Here is a 6,834-nt window from a genome sequence, read left to right as displayed (position 1 = left end):
AAATTTTATTTATTTATCTATTTGCCAGAGGGCACATGCACTTATCAGAAAGAAACAGAGAAACAGAGAGATAGAGTGAGAAAGCACTCACCTATGGGGTACAGTCACACCAGAATCCATTCTTCTCTATTTCTCCATCTGTTAGGATTTTGGGCATGCATACACAAGCACCTGGGAAGTTTTTCAACCCTCTGGCAGGGAGGGGATTCAAACTCTCATCAGCCATATGAGATCTGGCTCCCTTAACCACTGTGCTATGGGACTGTTCCCCTCACACTTTTTAATTTTTTTAATTTGATTTTAAATGTGTAAGAGAATATATTAACTGGAAACTGATTCACAGGTCAGGTGGGTAGATCGCAGAACTTAATTACCTATAAACTGTCAGAGGCATTGTGAGCTTTAATATCTATAAAGGCTTTTACCATGCTAGGATGAAAGACATTCAAGACTAATGAGTCATTATCGCCTGTGCAGTCACACATTTATACATGCCCAGATTTTAAAACACATCTTGGGTGCCATTTCAAGTTTTGTGAGGAAACATGCTAACATGCCATGTCATAGCTAACACTGAAATTAGAAATAAATTTATATTTTTACTATTTTTATAGTTAATTACTTCTAACTAAAGTACTTCATTTTTATTAATAGAACTGAATCTTCAACTACATTTTAGGAAGGATCTTCTTTTGTTTTATTATTTAGAGGTGGTTAATCAATTAACTTCCAAATTATTTCATCTCTAAAAGTATGACTACATTTCATAGTAAAACTATTTTCTTTCATTTTTAAAAAAAAATTATTTATTTATTTATCCACTCATTTATTTTTTAATCTGACCAGAGAGAGAGAGAGAGAGAGAGAGAGGGAAAGTGAGAAAGCAAGCCACCAAGTCTGGGACTCGAACCGTGGTCTGCCATGTGGGAGTGTCCAGCACCTTAACCACCAATGCACCTGCTGGCCCCAAACTATTTTCTTTCTTAATTTCCATTATCCAATCCATAAAAATCCCTTGGTCTTTTCTTTTAATTATTTCTCAACTGAGAATTTAATTTTCCTACAATCACTTCACCATTCTAATCGAGTATCTTGCCTGAAATGATACCTCTCCATTTATCTGTCTTCTTCCTCTCAGAGCACTCCACCCTAGAGTTGTTTTGTGTGTGTGTGTGTGTTTTTCTTTTTTTGCAGTAGAAATAGTATTTTATTTCACTCCCTCCCACCATCCTTCCTCCTACGAGCCCCAGTAGACTTTCCCGTCTCATTCATACCACAGTGTTACAGTCATCAAAAAATAAGTTTCAGGGGGCAGGATTTGGGGGTGGAGTATGAGGGACGATGAGTAAAACAGTCAAACCACAATAGCCATTTTTTCAAAATAGATTATTAAATTTAGTCATCATCTTTTCCTTCATCTTCAGGTTCTCATTTTCACCACTGATCCCTTTCTTCTTCACCAAGCTCTTCATCTTCCTCATCACCTACTTCCTGTTGTTAAAACCTTCTTTATCTTCTTTCTCTGCTCATGTCTTCTTCACCTTGCTCCTCATCCTCACCCTCCTCATCTTCACTACCTGAGCACCTTCATCGTACTTCTTTATCTTCATTCTCCTTGCTGTCCAGACTCTCCACATGGCCCTCAGCATCTGACTCAAGGACCTCTTTTTTTCCCAAGTCATAGCCATTGAAATACGTCAGTAGAAGGAGAGCTTGACCACGTTTTCTCAGTAGTCCTTCAGGTTGGTTACCTCATAATTAAAAACATCTAAGCTCTTGAGGTGTTCTAATTTTTTCAGTGCTTCAATTGTGCTGAGGATTTTAATTTTCTTGCCATTTAAACTTATTAGATAAGTGAGATTTGAAGTTTTTCTGCCAATACTTCTAGGCCCCCCGACATTCCGTTATTGCTTAGTTCAAGCTTTGCGACTAAGGTGAGGGCTATGTTGATTACACTTTAATAATTCGAGTTCTTCAAATTCATCTGTGAGGCCTTCAGTTCGCATTCATTTGACCAAAGGTTATCCAAGACAAGTTCTTTCACATCAGAGGACATCCTGTTCCACAGCTCTAAATGCATCTATTTGTCCATGTCCACTTCTTGTACTGTCTCTCTCTTCAGAGGCTCCTTCACCTGCAGAATTCAATCAATAAACCCCAAACCTGTAGCCTGCATTTTGGGACTTTGAAGACTCAATCATCTTTGCTGTTCTGAGTGTGTGTATGTGTGTCTGTCTTTTTTTGTTTGTTTTTTAAGAGAGATTTATGCTATAGGGTGCTTGCACTTGCCATAGAGACAGAGACAGAGAGACAGAAAGTGAGAATATCCCCCCCCCCAGGGGGGATGGTCACACTGTAATCCCTTCTCTTCCATTCTCCTCTCAAGACCTTGGGCACACATGCACACGCACCCTGGTGTGAGTTTAAGCCGCCAGTTCTGGGACTTGAATCGTGTTTGACTATGTGGGAGTCCAGCGACATAACCATTATACCATCTTTTGGTACCCCCTTTGTGTGTTTTTTAAAGTCTGTTTATTTCTTCCATGAGAGAGAGAGAGAGAAACAGGCACCCCCAACAAAGTCTTCTAGCTACCATTCACCTCCCGTGTCACCCAACCCAGATCACAAGTATGGCAAATCCATCCAGTATGCTCAGGGAGGCCCTAGGACATGAATTCAAGTGGGTCCAGTTGCGTTACTGCAGTGCTACTGCCTGGTCTGTTTCTTTCTTTCTTTTATTTTTTTTAAAGCCTAAACTGCTTAGTATAGCCTATAAAACCCTAGCCATTCTGGTCCCTCATTTACTCTTTAGCTTCCTGTTAAATATGAAGGTACTTTAAATGTTCGTGGAAAAATGAAATTAAAGTATGTGTATTTGGGAGTAAAATTTTTTAAAGAATTATTTTATTGGAACCAGCAGTTAGTGTAATGGCTGTGTCGCTGGACTCCCATGTAGTCGACCGTGGTTTGTGTCCCGGACCTGGTGGCTTAAAACTCACGCAGGGCGCGTGTGCTTGTGTGCCCAAGATCCCGAGAGGAGTATGGAGAAGAAGGGATTGAGGCGTGGCCATTCCCCCTTGGGGGTGATTTCTCATTTTCTGTGTCTCTGTCTCTCTCTGTCTATCTGGTGAGCGCACGCGCCCTATAGCAAAAACCTCTCAAAAAAAAATTCTTTTATTTAACTTTATTTATTTATTTATTTTAATTTGACCAGAGAGGGACAGAGAGAGAGAAAGCAAGTTGCCAGGTCTAGGACTTGAACCATGGTCCCGAGTACAAAAAAATTTTTTACATCCATGTATAGTTTTTTTTTTGAGAGATTTTTGTTACAGGGTGCGTGTGCTTGCCAGAAAGTCAGAGAGAGACAGAGAGATAGAAAGCGAGAAATCACCCCCTAGGGGGATGGCCACACCGCAATCCCTTCTCCTCCATTATCCTCTTGTGATCTTGGGCACGCACGCACACGTGCACCTGGCATGAGTTTAAGGCACCGGGTCTGAGACTCGAACCGCGGTCAGCTACATGGTAGTTCAGCGACATTGCCATTTCGCTAACTGCTGGTCCCCATGTATATAGTTTTCTCATAATATGCAACTTCCACAAACTTTCTGAAGACTTCACCACCCTGTACACTCTTTTGGCTTTCTTTTCTAGTCCTCCTACTTTATTTCAACACCTAGTGTTCCTGATCTTTGCAGATGCTGTTTTCTCTTCAGAAATATTATGCCCATAGAATGTGGTACTCATTCTCACGTGATTTTCAAGCTGCTGGGTCCAGGGCCCCAACCTCAGTCAGCTGTGTGAGAGTCCAGCGCCTTACCCACCAAACCACCTGTTCGCCCCTACTCTTTTTAAAAATAATTATTTTAATTTTATTTATTTGTTATTATTATTTAATTTGCTATAGGGAATGTGTACTCACCAGAGATAGACAGAGAGAGGGAAAGTGAAAAAGCAAGCTATCAGGTACGGGACTTGAACCATGGCTGGCCATGTGGGAGTTTAGTGTCTTCACTACCATGCCACCTGCTGGCCCTGCATTACTTCATTTAATTCTCTCAATACTCTTTGAGATAAGTTTTTAGCTTTTGTTTTTGTTTTGTTTGCTATTGTTTATTGCTGGCATGTACGCGCCTGGGGAGAGAGTGAGGGGAGAAAGAGAGAGAGACAAATCACACCCCAAGGGGATGGTCACACCATAATCCTTTCTCCTCCATTCTCCTCTCAGGATTCTGCACACAAATGGGCCCAGCATGATTTTCTTTTTCTTAAAGAATTATTTCATTTAACTTTATTTATTATTATTACTATTATTATTATTTCCCAATTTGATCAGACAGAGAGAGAGAGGGAGAGAGAGAATGCAAGCCACCAGGTTCAGGACTTGAACCATGGTTGGCCAGCCATGTGGGAGCCCAGCGCCTTTAACCACCATGCCACCTGCTGGCCCCCCAGCATGATTTTCAAGCTGCTGGGTCCTGGACTAGGACCACAAAGTCAGCAATGTGGGATCCAGCCACATTAATCACCATATCACTGGCTGGCCTGAGATAGGTATTATTAAGTTCATTTTACTCATGAAGAAACTAAGGCTCAGAGAAGTTGAGTTGACCTGTCCAAAGTAAGACAACTACTAAGTGGTACAGCTGGGATAGCCAATAATAAGTCAATCTGGGCCCATTTGATTCTTGATTCTCCTCCTTACAGTTTCTTAACCACAGATATCTGTATGCTAAGAGACATGAGGTCATCACAAGTTCTTTGCAGTAACATGCTGTTGCAAAAGGAACACAAACTTCGACTTAGACCAGGTATGAGTTTAAGACCAGTTCTGGGGACCAGCAGTTGGCGTAATGGCTATGTTGGTGGACTCCCATGTAGTCGACTGTGGTTTGAGTCCCAGACCCGGTGGCTTAAACTCACGCCTTTTTTTTGTGAAATCACCCCCCAGGAGGGATGGCCATGCCGCAATCCCTTCTCCTCCATTCTCCTCTCGGGATCTTGGGCATGCATGCACACGCACCCACATGAGTTTAAGCCACTGGGTCCAGGACTCAAACCACAGTCAATTACATGGTAGTCCAGCGACATAGCCATTACACTAACTGCTGGTCCCCAAAACAAAACTACTCTCGCAAGGGGTCAGCAGGTGGCATAGTGGTTAATGCACTGGACTCCCATGTGGTCAACTGCTGTTTGGGCCCCAGGCCCAGCAGTTTGAAACTCTGCGTTAGTGCGTGCCTATGATCCTGAGAGGAGAATGGAGGAGAAGGGATTATGGCATGGCTATCCTGGGAGAGGAGGGAGAAGGGGGGATGGGGGTGGAGTTGGAGGGTTATTTCTTGCGTTCTATCTCTGTTTCTCCAGCAAGCACACGCACTCTATAGCAAAAGTATCTCAGAAAAAAAACAAACAGGGAACCAGCAGTTAGCGTAATGGCTATGTCGCTGGACTCCCACATAGTCGACCGCAGTTCGTGTCCCGGACCCGGTGGCTTAGAACTCACGCTGGGCGCGTGTGCGTGCGTGCCCAAGATCCCAAGAGGAGAATGGAGGAGAAGGGATTGCGGCGTGACCATCCCCCCTGGGGGGTGATTTCTCGCTTTCTGTCTCTATGTCTCTCTCTGTCTGTCTGGCGAGCGCACACGCCCTACAGTGAAAATCTCTCAAAAAAAAAAAAGAAAACAAACAAACAAACAAAAGAAACCTCTCATAAAATCACCCTTGTTTGATGAAATGAGCAGGAATACCACTGGGGTAGTGAAGGACTCTGATGAAACCTTCCAGTGTGTTTTTCTGCTAAGACTTCTACTAACTTTCTCAAAACACTTTCATAATAAGCAGATGTTATCATTCTTTGGCCCTCCAGAAAGTTTTTAAGCAAAATGTCTTGAGCTTTGCAGAAAAATGTTTTCATGGCTTTGCTCTAGACAGGTCTGGTTTTGCTTTGACTGTACCACTTTCACCTCTTGCTAGCCATTACTTTGTGCTTTATCTTCAAGATTGCACGAATAAAGCCTCTGTCATCTTCTGTTGCAGTTCTTTAAAGAAATGCTCCAAGATCTAGACATTGTTTGTTTAAAATTCCCTTTTAAAGGCCTGCTCTTGTCTGCAGCTGATCTAGGGGTAACAATTTTGGTACCCCATTGAGCAGAAACTTTGCTCAACTTTAATTTTTCAGTCAAAATTGTGTAAGCTGGGGACCAGCAGTTAGCGTAATGGCTATGTCGCTGCACTCCCACGTAGTTGACCGCAGTTCCAGTCCTGGATCCAGTGGCTTAAACTCATGCTGGGCACGTGTGCGTGCGTGCCCAAGATCGTGAGAGGAGAATGGAGAAGGGATTATGGCATGGCCATCCCCCCAGGGTGTGATTTCTCACTTTCTGTCTCTCCGTCTCTGTCTTTCTGGAGAGTGCACGTGCCCTATAGAAAAAAACCTCTCCAAAAAAAGAAAAAAAAAAAGAATTGTGTAAGCCGAACCAGTTGCAACAACTATGGTGTTGGCTATTGCTTCTGCTATTTTTTTGGTTTTGTTTTTGAGAGAGATTTTTGTTATAAGGTACATGTGCTTGCCAGAGAGACAGACAGACAAAGAGAAAGACAGAGGCGAGAAATCACCCCCCGGGAGGATTGCCATGCCACAATCCATTATCCTCTCTGGATTTTGGGAATGCATGCATTCATGCCCAGCATGAATTTTAAGCCACCAGGGCTGGGACTTGAACCGCAGTCGACTATGTGGGAATCCAGTGACGTAACCATACACCATCTGCTCGTCTTTTTTTTTTTTTTTTTTTTTTTTTATTTTTAAAAGGGCATATGTTTTTTGTGGGGA

General features: G+C 42.6%; 1 pseudogene; it reads right to left on the bottom strand.

Annotated features, from left to right (window-relative positions):
• Positions 1 to 1,487: 1,487 nt before the first annotated feature.
• The window catches only part of LOC102488116 (acidic leucine-rich nuclear phosphoprotein 32 family member A-like), a 30,476-nt pseudogene continuing 25,129 nt past the window's right edge, over positions 1,488 to 6,834 (bottom strand).

This window comes from Tupaia chinensis, unplaced genomic scaffold (assembly GCF_000334495.1).
Source record: "Tupaia chinensis unplaced genomic scaffold, TupChi_1.0 Scaffold000350_1, whole genome shotgun sequence".
In the NCBI taxonomy this organism is placed as follows: Eukaryota; Metazoa; Chordata; class Mammalia; order Scandentia; family Tupaiidae; genus Tupaia; species Tupaia belangeri.
The sequence above is the reverse complement of the archived record's forward strand: the minus strand, read 5'-3'. Positions and strand labels throughout refer to the sequence as shown.